Here is a 12,217-nt window from a genome sequence, read left to right on the forward strand (position 1 = left end):
AAATGTCATCCATTTTGGAATAAGGATGTAACATAAAATGCGGAAAAAGTGCAGCACTTCTTGTAAATACTTTCTGGATGCACTGGATTTCATATTCTGTTTTTCCTTTGAACTTGATTAAACTACTCCAAAATCTAATCACCTCTGGATAACTATCCAAGTCATATTCCCACCAAGTTTGAAGGAAAGTCATACACCAGTTTTGAGTTCTCCTGTCCACAGTCAGGTGTCAGTAAAATGCCCCTGCTAACCCCTTTGCCAACGTGAAGGGTAGTCATCAGTATCATATTTGCTCTTGTCTGTGCTCGCCCCCACTGGCTGTTAACAGCAGCCTTCTAAAATTTTGCTTGTGCCTTTACTGTGAACGGGCCATGTTAGAGTATAAATTTGACCTTTGGCCTTGACCTACTGAGCCATTTATTTCTGCCTCTGTTGGGCTGTCTGATCAGTGCTATCTGACACTCTATTTACTGTCAAATGTCCTAATTCCACACGCTGAACCAATACGTTTTGTTGCTGGGCTGAGTGACTGATGTCAGACAAACTGAGATTTCACTGGCTCATGCTGCTGTCAGCTGCTGCTTCCTCTCTGTACTACATTAAACGTCCACTTAGCAGCTCGTCATATCATGCTGCACTTGAAGACATCCTCGTGGCGAAGCTCAGTTCAGCCAACTGCTTTTTCACCAGCAGCGACTTTAGCACAGAGAATGTTTTTGGGAATATGGCCAATTACCTGGGATGTGATTTCACAGCACATAGAGGGAAGATTTAATGTTTGGCAGCTTTTCTTTCCACATGATGGTGATGACGGGACATAGAGAGCAAGTGGAAGCTCTTCAGAGACACCAGCTAGTTATCGATATGTGGCCTTTCCTCTGCTAATTATCGATACGTGGCCGCCCTGTGCTAATTATCGATACGTGGCCGTCCTGTGCTAGTTATCTGTACGTGGCCGCCCTGTCCTAGTTATCGGTACGTGGCCGCCCTGTGCTAATTATCTGTATGTGGCCGCCCTGTGCTAATTATCGATACGTGGCCGTCCTGTGCTAGTTATCTGTACGTGGCCGCCCTGTCCTAGTTATCGGTACGTGGCCGCCCTGTGCTAATTATCTGTATGTGGCCGCCCTGTGCTAATTATCGATACGTGGCCGCCCTGTGCTAATTATCGATACGTGGCCGTCCTGTGCTAATTATCGGTACGTGGCCGTCCTGTGCTAGTTATCGGTACGTGGCCGTCCTGTGCTAGTTATCGGTACGTGGCCGTCCTAAGCTAGTTATCGGTACGTGGCCGTCCTGTGCTAGTTGTCGGTACGTGGCCGTCCTGTGCTAGTTGTCGGTACGTGGCCGTCCTGTGCTAGTTGTCGATATGTGGCCGTCCTGTGCTAGTTAGCACTTTATAGTCGTCCTATACTGGTCATCGATTTATGGCCGTCCTGTGTTAGTTATCAATATATAACCGTCCTGTGTTAGTTGTCGATTTATCGCTGTTTGTTAATTAGGTAGGAATTTATCATTCTGTTTTGTTAATTACTTGTCATTTTGTCACCAGCCTGTGGTATTTATCGATTTATCGCTGTCTCAGGTTAGCAATAACTCAATATCATAGGACAGCAATAAACTGAACTGTCCTATGTTAGATATCAATTTATTGCTGTCCTACCTTAGCAATAATTTGATAACTGAGGATGGCAATAAATCAAAGTTAGATATTGATTTATTGCTGCCCTATGTTAGTTATCAATTTATTGCCATCCTACTGACATCTATTCTTTTGAATTACTGCATTAACTGGATTAAGCTGATGACCTTCTGGTGTGATCTCGAACCTTCCATTCTTAGAAACAGATGCTGGATTTTAGCATATACAAACCAGCGTGCCTTCCTGATCACTTCAGTATTCTAATTATTCAAATAGTTTTCACATTTCTGTCTCATACGTTGACCTGTTCCCACATCCTCAGTGTGCTGACACTCGCTCTGAATATTAAGGAGTAAATGATGAGATGATTAATGTCGCGGGTTCACAAAGGTTGCAACACTTAACCATAAAAGGTCATATTTGTAAATGTTCATTGGTTTCTGCTTTGAGTCATTCTATAATTCCTTTATTTTGAATGTTCCACCAGAGTTTTATGCTCTGATTGATTATATTGGTCAGAGGTTTTTTTTTTTGTTTGTTTGTTTTTTGTAGATTGCCTCGAATGCAATAAAAAGGCTGTTGATTTTTTAAATTGTTCACAAGGGGTCGTCCCCTGAGTGATTACCGTTTGCGGGTATTTGCTCATTTTAATGTGTCTAATCGCACCAAAATGTGTGTGCATTTTCAGATTTTCTTATGTTCAGTGCTGGAAGGACAGGAGGCAAGCGAGGTGAGAGATCACACGCACACACACACACACACACACACAGGTAAGAGGCGGCAGCGTGCCAATCACAGAGAGAGTCTAAGTGCTCTGTAAATATCACCTTTCCCGGTAAACAACAGCGTTCGTCTTCATTGGTCCGTTATATAATGACCTGATCTGTGCAGTCTGCAGAGCTCCGTCTCCATTATGCAACTTTTATTATGTAAGAATTCTCCTCCCCCTCCTCCCCCTTTTCATTTCTTTGTGCTTACTTCTCCTCCCCTCTTGCTTTTCACTCCTTCCTGGATTTTATCACCTTCTGTCTTCCATTTTCTCGTCTCTTTTCTCACTTCCTTTCTTTGCCTTCTATTTTAATTCTGTTTTATTTTTGGCTGCATTGTTTTTCTGCTCATTGCCAGATTGTAACTGACGCTTTGGGATCATCTTACGAAGAGTTGCACTTTCACATGACTGCAGACGAACAAAGCTTCTGTGTGCGTCTTGATAGAGTGGAGGACAACATCTGTGTCCACAAAATGTCCAACCCTTTGCTGTGTGCTCACAGTATTGTTCATGTAGGTTTGTCTTTGTTTTTGGTTCCCTGTAGTTTCTTGGGGTAACCACAGCAGATCCGGGAGAGACCCACAGGGGTTTTGGCACAGGTTTTACTCCGGATTGTCCTCTCTGATCAGCTCCTGGTGTTCCCAAGTGGTCTCCCAATCAACTACCGATCAAGACCTATTTTGCTTCATTTCTGATCTCTGACAGGATCAGGCGATGCACAGTGCGGCACAGCCGCACCATTTTAATGCAGAATGTAACAGCAACACTTATATAAGAACCAATATTAAGAATTTTAATGGACATTCCTCCCACAGTGAGGGGTTTTGAGTGCTGGTGGCTGGGTGTCCACTAACCATACAGTAGTGTTCAAAATAATAGTAGTGCTATGTGACTAAAAAGATTAATCCAGGTTTTGAGTATATTTCTTATTGTTACATGGGAAACAAGGTACCAGTAGATTCAGTAGATTCTCACAAATCCAACAAGACCAAGCATTCATGATATGCACACTGAAGGTTATGAAGTTGGGCTATTAGTAAAAAAAAAAGTAGAAAAAGGGGGTGTTCACAATAATAGTAGCATCTGCTGTTGACGCTACAAACTCAAAACTATTATGTTCAAACTGCTTTTTTAGCAATCCTGTGAATCACTAAACTAGTATTTAGTTGTATAACCACAGTTTTTCATAATTTCTTCACATCTGCGAGGCATTAATTTTGTTGGTTTGGAACCAAGATTTTGCTTGTTTACTAGTGTGCTTGGGGTCATTGTCTTGTTGAAACATCCATTTCAAGGGCATGTCCTCTTCAGCATAAGGCAACATGACCTCTTCAAGTATTTTGACATATCCAAACTGATCCATGATACCTGGTATGTGATATACGAGGTATCTTATAAAACTAACCGGCAGTTTTATAAAAAAAAAAAAAAACTATATGGATTTGAATGATGTGCGATTACACCAATCATGCTTGAACCCTCGTGTACATGAGTGAGTTTTTTCATGCGTGTCAGTGACATCATTTCCCTGTGGGCAGGCTTTGAGTGAACACTGGTCCCGCCCTCTCGGCTGAATTCCTTTGTTAGAGACGCTGCTCGTGACGGCGCGCGTTGCTTTATCAAAAATTTTTCCGGACCTGTGAGGGATATCCGAGTGGACACTATTCGAGAAATTCAGCTGGTTTTCGGTGAAAAGTTTAACGGCTGATGAGAGATTATGGGGTATTTCTGTCGCTTTGAGGACTTCCCACGGAGCGGGATGTCGCGCAGTGCTTCCAGGCAACATCGTCCGCCTGTTTCGACCTGAAATCATCCTAATTTAAGGCTTAATTCACCCAGGACGTCGTGAGAGAACAGAGAAGATTCAGAAGAGGCCGGCATGAGGACTTTATGCGGACATTCCACTGTTAAAGGTCATTTTGTAATGAAAGAACGTGCGCGCAAATTCGCCGAGTCGTTTCCGTGACGACGACGCAAATCTGTGTGCGCCGCGACAGGAAAAACACCTCCGTGTTGAAAACCATTTGTAAAATTCTGGCGGCTTTTGATGGCTTTCAACAAGTGAGTAACTGAGAAATTGTTTAACAGTTGGGCATGTTCCAACTTGCCCGTTAAGGTTTCCAACGGAGGTGTTTTTCCTGTCGCGACCCCCCGCGGTCGGGTCCGGCCCGACATGCGACTCTGCCCGCACGTTCTTTCATTACAAAATGTCCGTTAACAATGGAATGTCTGAATAAACTCCTCATGCCGACTTCTTCTGAAAGTTCTCTGTTCTCTGACGACTTACTGGGTGAACAGAGCCTGAAATGTGGAAGTTTTCAACTTGAAACAGCGAGATGATGCTGCCTCAGAGCGCAGATTGCCATCAGGCGCCATGGGCCGTCCTTAAAGCGACACTACCAGACCAAAATCTCTCATCAGCCGTTAAAGTTTTCACCGAAAACCAGCTGAATTAATCGAATGGTGTCCACTCAGTTGTGCCTTACAGTTTTTGAAAAAAAATTTTTATCAAACAAAGCAGCAGTCTCTGAGCCATTTCTAAACAATGAAAAAAATCGACGAGAGGGTGGGCCACTCCTCACTCAAAGACTGTCCACAGGCGAATGACGTAACCGACAGGCATGAAAAAATTCTCGCATGCCCACGAGGGTTCAAGCATGTCTGATGTAATCACACGTGATTCAAATCCATATGGTTTTTGAAAAAAATAATAAGGTCGGATACTTTTCTAATAGACCTCGTATACTATCACATAGCTGGCATGTGATAGTAGGAGAAACATGCCCATATCATGATGCTTGCATCACCATGCTTCACTGTCTTCACTGTGAACTTTGGCTTGAATTCAGAGTTTGGGGGTCGTCTCACAAACTGTCTGCGGCCCTTGGACCCAAAAGGAACAATTTTACTCTCATCAGTCCACAAAATATTCCTCCATTTCTCTTTAGGCCAGTTGATGTGTTCTTTGGCAAATTGTAACCTCTTCTGCACATGTCTTTTATTTAACAGAGGGACTTTGCGGGTGATTCTTGCAAATAAATTAGCTTCACACAGGCGTCTTCTAACTGTCACAGCACTTTCAGGTAACTCCAGACTGTCTTTGATCATCCTGGAGCTGATCAATGGGCGAGCCTTTGTCATTCCGGTTATTCTTCTGTCGGTTTTGATGGTTGTTTTCCATTTTCTTCCACACGTCTCTGCTTTTTTTGTCCATTTTAAAGCACTGGAGATCATTGTAGATGAACAGCCTATAATTTTTTTGCACCTGCGTATAAGTTTTCCCCTCTCCAATCAACTTTTTAATCAAACTACGCTGTTCTTCTGAACAATGTCTTGAACGTCCCATTTTCCTCAGGCTTTCAAAGAGAAAAGCATGTTCAACAGGTGCTGGATTGATCTTTAAATAGGGGACACCTGATTCACACCTGTTTGTTCCACAAAATTGACAAACTCACTGACAGAATGCCACACTACTATTGTTGTCAACACCCCCTTTTCTACTTTTTTTTACTAATAGCCCAATTTCATAGCCTTAAGAGTGTGCATATCATGAATGCTTGGTCTTGTTGGATTTGTGAGAATCTACTGAATCTACTGGTACCTTGCGCTATGTAAATAAAATTGATTTGATTTGATAGCACCAAATCACAACAAGGTTGCCTCAAGGCACTTGGCACAAGTAAGGTCTAATCTTACTCACCCCCAGAGCAACAGTGGTAAGGAAAAACTCCCTCTGAGGAAGAAACCTCAAACAGACCAGACTCAAAGGGGTGACCCTCTGCTTGGGCCATGCTACGGACATAAATTACAGGACAATTCACAAAATGAATATACAGGACATCTTGCCGGTGCACAGGACGGTTTCTGTAACAGACACCACACCCACCTCTGGATGGAGCCACACCTCAGAGAGAAAAGAAAAAAAAACAAAATTCGGCATCAGAAAGACAAATACAGTGTAATTTGTCAGCATTAAGCATCAAGAAAAATCAGAACAAATACTGAGGTGATCGCCTGCCACTAGCCCTAAGCTTCACTAAAAGACCCAGAATTTAGATAAAGTTAAGGCCGTGGCCCGCTGCGTTTCCTAATAAAATTAATTAAAAGAGTAAAAAGCATAGTAATATACTATGCCAGTATGCTAGCCATACGAAAGGGAAAATAAGTGTGTCTTAAGTCTGGACTTGTAAGTCTCCACAGAATCTGACTGTTTTATTGACACAGGGAGATCATTCCACAGGGGCACGATAAGAGAAAGCTCTATGACCTGCAGACTTCTTAGTCACCCTAGAGACACAAAGTAGTCCTGCACCTTGAGAATGCAAAGCCTGGGCCGGTACGTAAGGTTTAATTAGGTCAGCTAGGTAGGGAGGTGCCAGTCCATGAACAAATTTATAGGCTAGTAACAAAACCTTAAAATCTGATCTCACTGGGACAGGAAGCCAGTGAAGAGATTCCTAAATGGGTGTAATGTGGTCAAACTGCTTTGTGTCAAAACCCGCTGCAGCATTTTGAACCAACTGGAGAGCCCTAATGCTGGACTGCGGTAAACCAGAAAATAGAACATGGCAGTAGTCCAATCTAGAAGAGACAAACGTATAAATCAGGGTCTCAGCATTAGCCATAGACAGGATGGGATGAATCTTCGCTATATTTTACAGCTGGAAGAAAGCAGTCCTCGTAATATCTGTAATGTGGAGGTCAAAGGACAACATAGGATCAAAAATTACCCCAAGGTTCCTCACTTTGTCAGTGTGACCGATAACTGGTCAAATTGATGCCGATGTCTCACTGGACCAAGAACCATCATTTCAGTCTTATCAGAGTTTAAAAGTAGGCAGTTGCTGGACATCCAGCTTCTCACTGATGCAAGGCAATCTTCTAAGGATTTTATGTGGATGAGATTACTAGCAGTTATCAGCATGTATAACTGAGTATTATCAGTTGTTGTAGTTATCGGAACCAGTTCTTGTTATTCGGTCAATGGGGAGCATCCAAGTCTGACAAAGTCATTGCACTGGTACCAAGAACCCTCAGAAGGGAACTAGTACCAAAAGAGTGGTGTCATCAGGGGACTAAGATGAGGAGTATCGCTTACAAATGAGGGAGCTTCAACTTTGACATTTTGGCCATGTAGCATGTTTGGAGCATGGTGGATGGATGGTTGCCTTCGAGAGGTGGGAACAGATTGGTTGTCATCTCGGTGGTTGCCAACCTGGACCCAAGGTGATTCTGTAGCTCAGCACCAGTACATGTTCCCAGGGAACTGAGCTGAGCTTTTACTTTTCTGCACTTTTTGAAGCCTAAGTTTTTCTAAACTTTCCATACAATTGCAGTCATTGGTTTTGAACAATCAGACATCCCTGCAGACTTTGGTCAGTTAGTGATATTTGACATTGAATTCTGACCTTGTGCATGTCTAATTGACTGAATACAGTTATTGATTAAACACTTAATCTACAATCCTTTCAACTCTTGTAGGTATCCCAGCAATGGGCAGATCCTTCCAGGAAACCCCAGAGAAATCCTCCACGCATATATCTGATCCAGATAGGTTCCAGTGGAATGTCCTGTTAGGAGCAGATATGGGCATGGAGCAGAGCAACATGGAAAAGTCTACTCAGTCTGCACAATTGGTACAGGACAGTCTGAACAGAGGTTCCACTCTGGACTTTTAACCTTGCTTGGAGCACGGTTCTTAGCCAAATGGATAGATGGAACTGCTGCAAACACACTGGGATCTGTATCCTGATGGTGATGAAAAGGACTGAATTCCTTTCTGCTCCACATGGACTCATGTGGTGGATATTCTGTTCTGGGAATATGCTGAGTGGATTAAGACAGAATAAGGAAAACAGTTTGGTGATGTTCTGAACATTCTCGGTTGCCAATTGATGGCGCCACTCTTCTCTTTCCCCAGCATACAGTCATATGCCAAAGGATTCCACGGAGTTACAACAGCAGTGTCACAAGTTTGGGAAAATATGCAGACTAATCTCTTAACAAGCAAAGAGAATAAATAACATTGGGCCTTGGATTAAAAATATAAGCACACTGTTAATGTATTGTCTCAAAGCATCAATAATAGTAAACTGTCGGACTTCAAACTCTAATGGTTTTCATACCATCTCTCTTCAGTCACTGGTTTCATCTGAATAGTATATTCTACAGTATTAGCAGTCAAACTCTTGTGGCTGCACATGCCTTGGACAACACTGAAATACTGTGTCTGCATCAAAGATGGACTGGTCATCCATCACATTATTAAAAAAAGAAACCCTGGTGTCCCTAGGACAGAGCCTTGAGGAATGCCAGCCGCAATTCTCAACAGTTCCAACTCTACATTTGGAGATGATTTCTGATTTTCTGTTTGAAACTAGGAAGAAACTGTTTGTGTATGAAACAGAGGAACTTGACCGTAAGTGTTCCTACTTGTACTGCAAACTGGCATGTATTACGCTCTTTGAAAAGATGGCCAGCAGAACTGTGTCCCACCCCCTCTTCCTCTTTGCCGTTTGACAGTGTCTGTGTTTGTATGTGACATACACCTTAAAGTCTTCAATGGTTTGATACCCATAATTTACTTTGAATATAATGAAACAAAATGACCACAATAACAGAAAAACATGCAAAATGGGGATTTTATGCTTTCATAGATACAATTATGTGGATTTATAATGAAATAAAAAGTATTTTTCTTCAAGAAATGGTGTCATTCAGATTTCAGATGATGGCAAAATAGTGGTGAACTGAAAAGTCTGTAATGTTGTGATTTGACAACCGTGTGATGTAACTGGGTGCCAGTCGATGGCAGTGTTCTATGCATTTCGACTCCGGTTATATCACACGGTTGTCGACCTGAATCACAACTTAACAGACTTTTCAGTTTTGCAAGTGCCTTTTTTTACAAATGAAAAAAATGTCATATTTTACAAAAGGACATTTAATTGTAAACACCAACACACGTTACATTCACTTGTGTGGGTTTTTACATAGAATGAATTAGTCAACCAGTCAGTATGAGCAAAGGCACACTTTACCCATAATCCCTTTGGGCATATGTGTTAATGATCAAATGTTCAGAATTAGTGCATTGTTTTAAAATTAACAGATGTGTTATATTTTCACTTTGTACATTTTAAGAGTTGACATTAATGTCGTTATTCTGTCCAGATTAATTTGATTTATAAATCTAAACCATAAGTCAAATCGGCTTTCCTTTTCAAGACGTCTGCCTCAGGGCTGGATCGCTATATGCGTCAAGGGGTAATGACCTTTTTATTGTAGCAGTCTGTTGGCCAGGCCCCTTCTGCTGGGGTAAAGTTGAGCTCAGCTCCTCTCAGGTACCTCACTGCTGCAAAATACATAGCAGACAGTAGCCAACAGGGTTTATTAATGTTTTTCACCGTTACTAACTATGTAACAAAACATTAACGGTCTAAAAGTTAGCGGAACTAAATTTATCAGAAGCTAATTGGTTCACTGATGGCTTTTGAAGTTAGTTTTCACATGTTCAGATGCATTTTAACTTCATATATGTTTTTCTAAGCACAGCCATTAGTGCATAGACTGCATATAGTACCATTGTGAGGATCCTCATCCCTCTCATGTCAAGTTGTTGCATTCAATGTCTCTTGTAATCAGGTGTAATACTGAGACACACAACTTTACACTTCTGTTCTAAACAGGTGGGCCCAATTATCTCATTACTTTTTTGGAATGCTGACTGCAATTTAGGCAGAAAACCAGCAATGGGAGACCAGCTTTAGTTATATTGATTGAATATCCTACAGTGTCTCTTCAACATCTTCAGTTTTTCCTCCTGCTGAGCCTCCACGAAGGTCAAACAACTACAGATGTGGATGATCTTCCATCTTGTTCAGACACTGCTTGTACAATGACCTTCACTCTCTTAACAACTTACATGGAATCCATGTTTGAGGTTCAGACAATCAACAGGAGTGTACTGATCATTTTATGAATTAAACTGTACTAGTGGAACTCAAATAATACCTCTTAAAATGTACCACAAAAGAGGCACCATGACAAGGTTACTTCATGGTTCATTTCAAATTATGTAGCAGGTATGCACTTGTACTTAACTGTGCGTTTGTGTAGATGACATCCATCGCTGTGCAACAGCACTGATGCATCATAAACATATGAAATTTGTGTAGTTGGTCACACAACCGCTCAAAAACTTTCCATCATTTGTTTGTTTGTTGCTGCTGAGCATCCTGATACTCATGTTTATTGCAGTATGTGGATTCATCATGTTAATTTCTCAGGACCTGCAAAATCCAATGTGCCAAATGGGTGCAGGATACACGAGTAAACCGACGTGCATGTAAGTGCGTTGTTAAACTATATTTCCACCCTAAGAGTTTGATACCGTTTCTGTAGCACTTTTCCATCTGGTGCATACACTCAAAAATGCTTTATAGTGATGACAGTGTGCTGCCATGCAAGGCAACTGCATGCTGGGAGCAACTGGGGATGAAGGACTAATGTTCCCTTGAACAAGGGCACATTGATGAGTTTCTTATCTTTTGGGGAATCAAACCAAGGATCCTCTGGTCACAGTCTCTTTCATCCTTTGTGTCAGGTTATTGTTTTTTTAATCCGTCCAGATTTCAAGGTTCCTGAACAGATGTAAGATGGCTCCATTTGGCTTTTTTTTTTTTTTTTTTTTTGACCTGTTGTCCCGGGATTGACCAGGTCAACGTGCTGGTGTTATGCATCAGAAGTGAGTTGATGTTTCTTGATTAATGTTTTCTCTGGAGTTTTTCTTTTATTTGAGATCGTCACGTGTTGTGCTGTTAAGTTCACTGTGGAAGATTAATGATTGTTTCAGTATAAGATACACAAGATAAATTAGATAATTTAAGGTTGTTTATTTTTATTATTCCCCCCTACAAAACCTTAACTCTGATCCTTTGGTTATTGGCCTGCAGTAATTAAGCAAACAAACTGCATTAAAATCAATGCAGTTTAAAAATCAATGCTGAAAGAGTCTCATCCATTTCTAAATTATTAAATTTCATGATTTGAGTTACAGCCGATATTATGCCAATAATATGTATTCTTCTAAAATATGAAGCAAGAATATTTTGTAAAATTTCTAGTTGAATGTAATAAGAGTGAGAAACTGAATTTAAGGCATCAGATGGCTGATGGAAACACTGTGTTTGCTGAATAAACACAACTGTTTCATGACACCACTGACACCTATCGATCACAAATATTTTGCTGATCGATATAAAGTGCAAATCATCTCTCTGGCCCCGTTGGTTGTGGAGAAATACCAGAAAATGTGTTATAAGCATCACACTTTTGTTGACCTTGGTCCAGTCCTCTCCAAAATGAATCATCTCTATATATCTGCTCAAGCATTATTCCAACCAGGTTTGGTGAAAATCTGTGCAGCTGTTTGATAGTTACCTTGTTTCAGACAGACACACACACACACACAGGACAGACTACAATACCATACTTCACTGGTGTGCAGAGTAATTAACTTGATATAACATTGTTTCCCTCATTGTCTGCTGAAAACTGCAAACTGGACAACCAATGTGATTTTTTTTTTTTTTTACTTAAGCCCCAGCATGTATTCGTCCATGTAATCGTGTTTAAATCATGACAGTTTCTTGGGCAGTTCTGCTCCCATATACTTGAAAATGCTTGACCATGATTTTGATTTATTCTGTTAACATCGTTCCCTGTTTGCTTTGATAACTTCCACAATTCTCTAGTTCGCTACAGTTTATTATTATTATAATTATTATGATGATATTCTGAGCTCA

General features: G+C 41.1%; 1 protein-coding gene across 1 annotated transcript in view; it reads left to right on the top strand.

Moving 5' to 3' along the window:
- si:cabz01090165.1 (uncharacterized protein LOC100333421 homolog) overlaps positions 1 to 9,111 on the top strand; it is a 950,945-nt gene extending 941,834 nt beyond the window's left edge. Inside the window, exons 13-14 of the mRNA XM_034169060.1 lie at positions 2,331 to 2,372; positions 7,893 to 9,111. The gene's annotated coding sequence lies outside the window, so the exon portion shown is untranslated. The remainder of the gene's footprint in view (positions 1 to 2,330; positions 2,373 to 7,892) is intronic.
- Positions 9,112 to 12,217: the final 3,106 nt, after the last annotated feature.

This window comes from Thalassophryne amazonica, chromosome 4, assembly GCF_902500255.1.
Source record: "Thalassophryne amazonica chromosome 4, fThaAma1.1, whole genome shotgun sequence".
Taxonomy (NCBI): Eukaryota; Metazoa; Chordata; class Actinopteri; order Batrachoidiformes; family Batrachoididae; genus Thalassophryne; species Thalassophryne amazonica.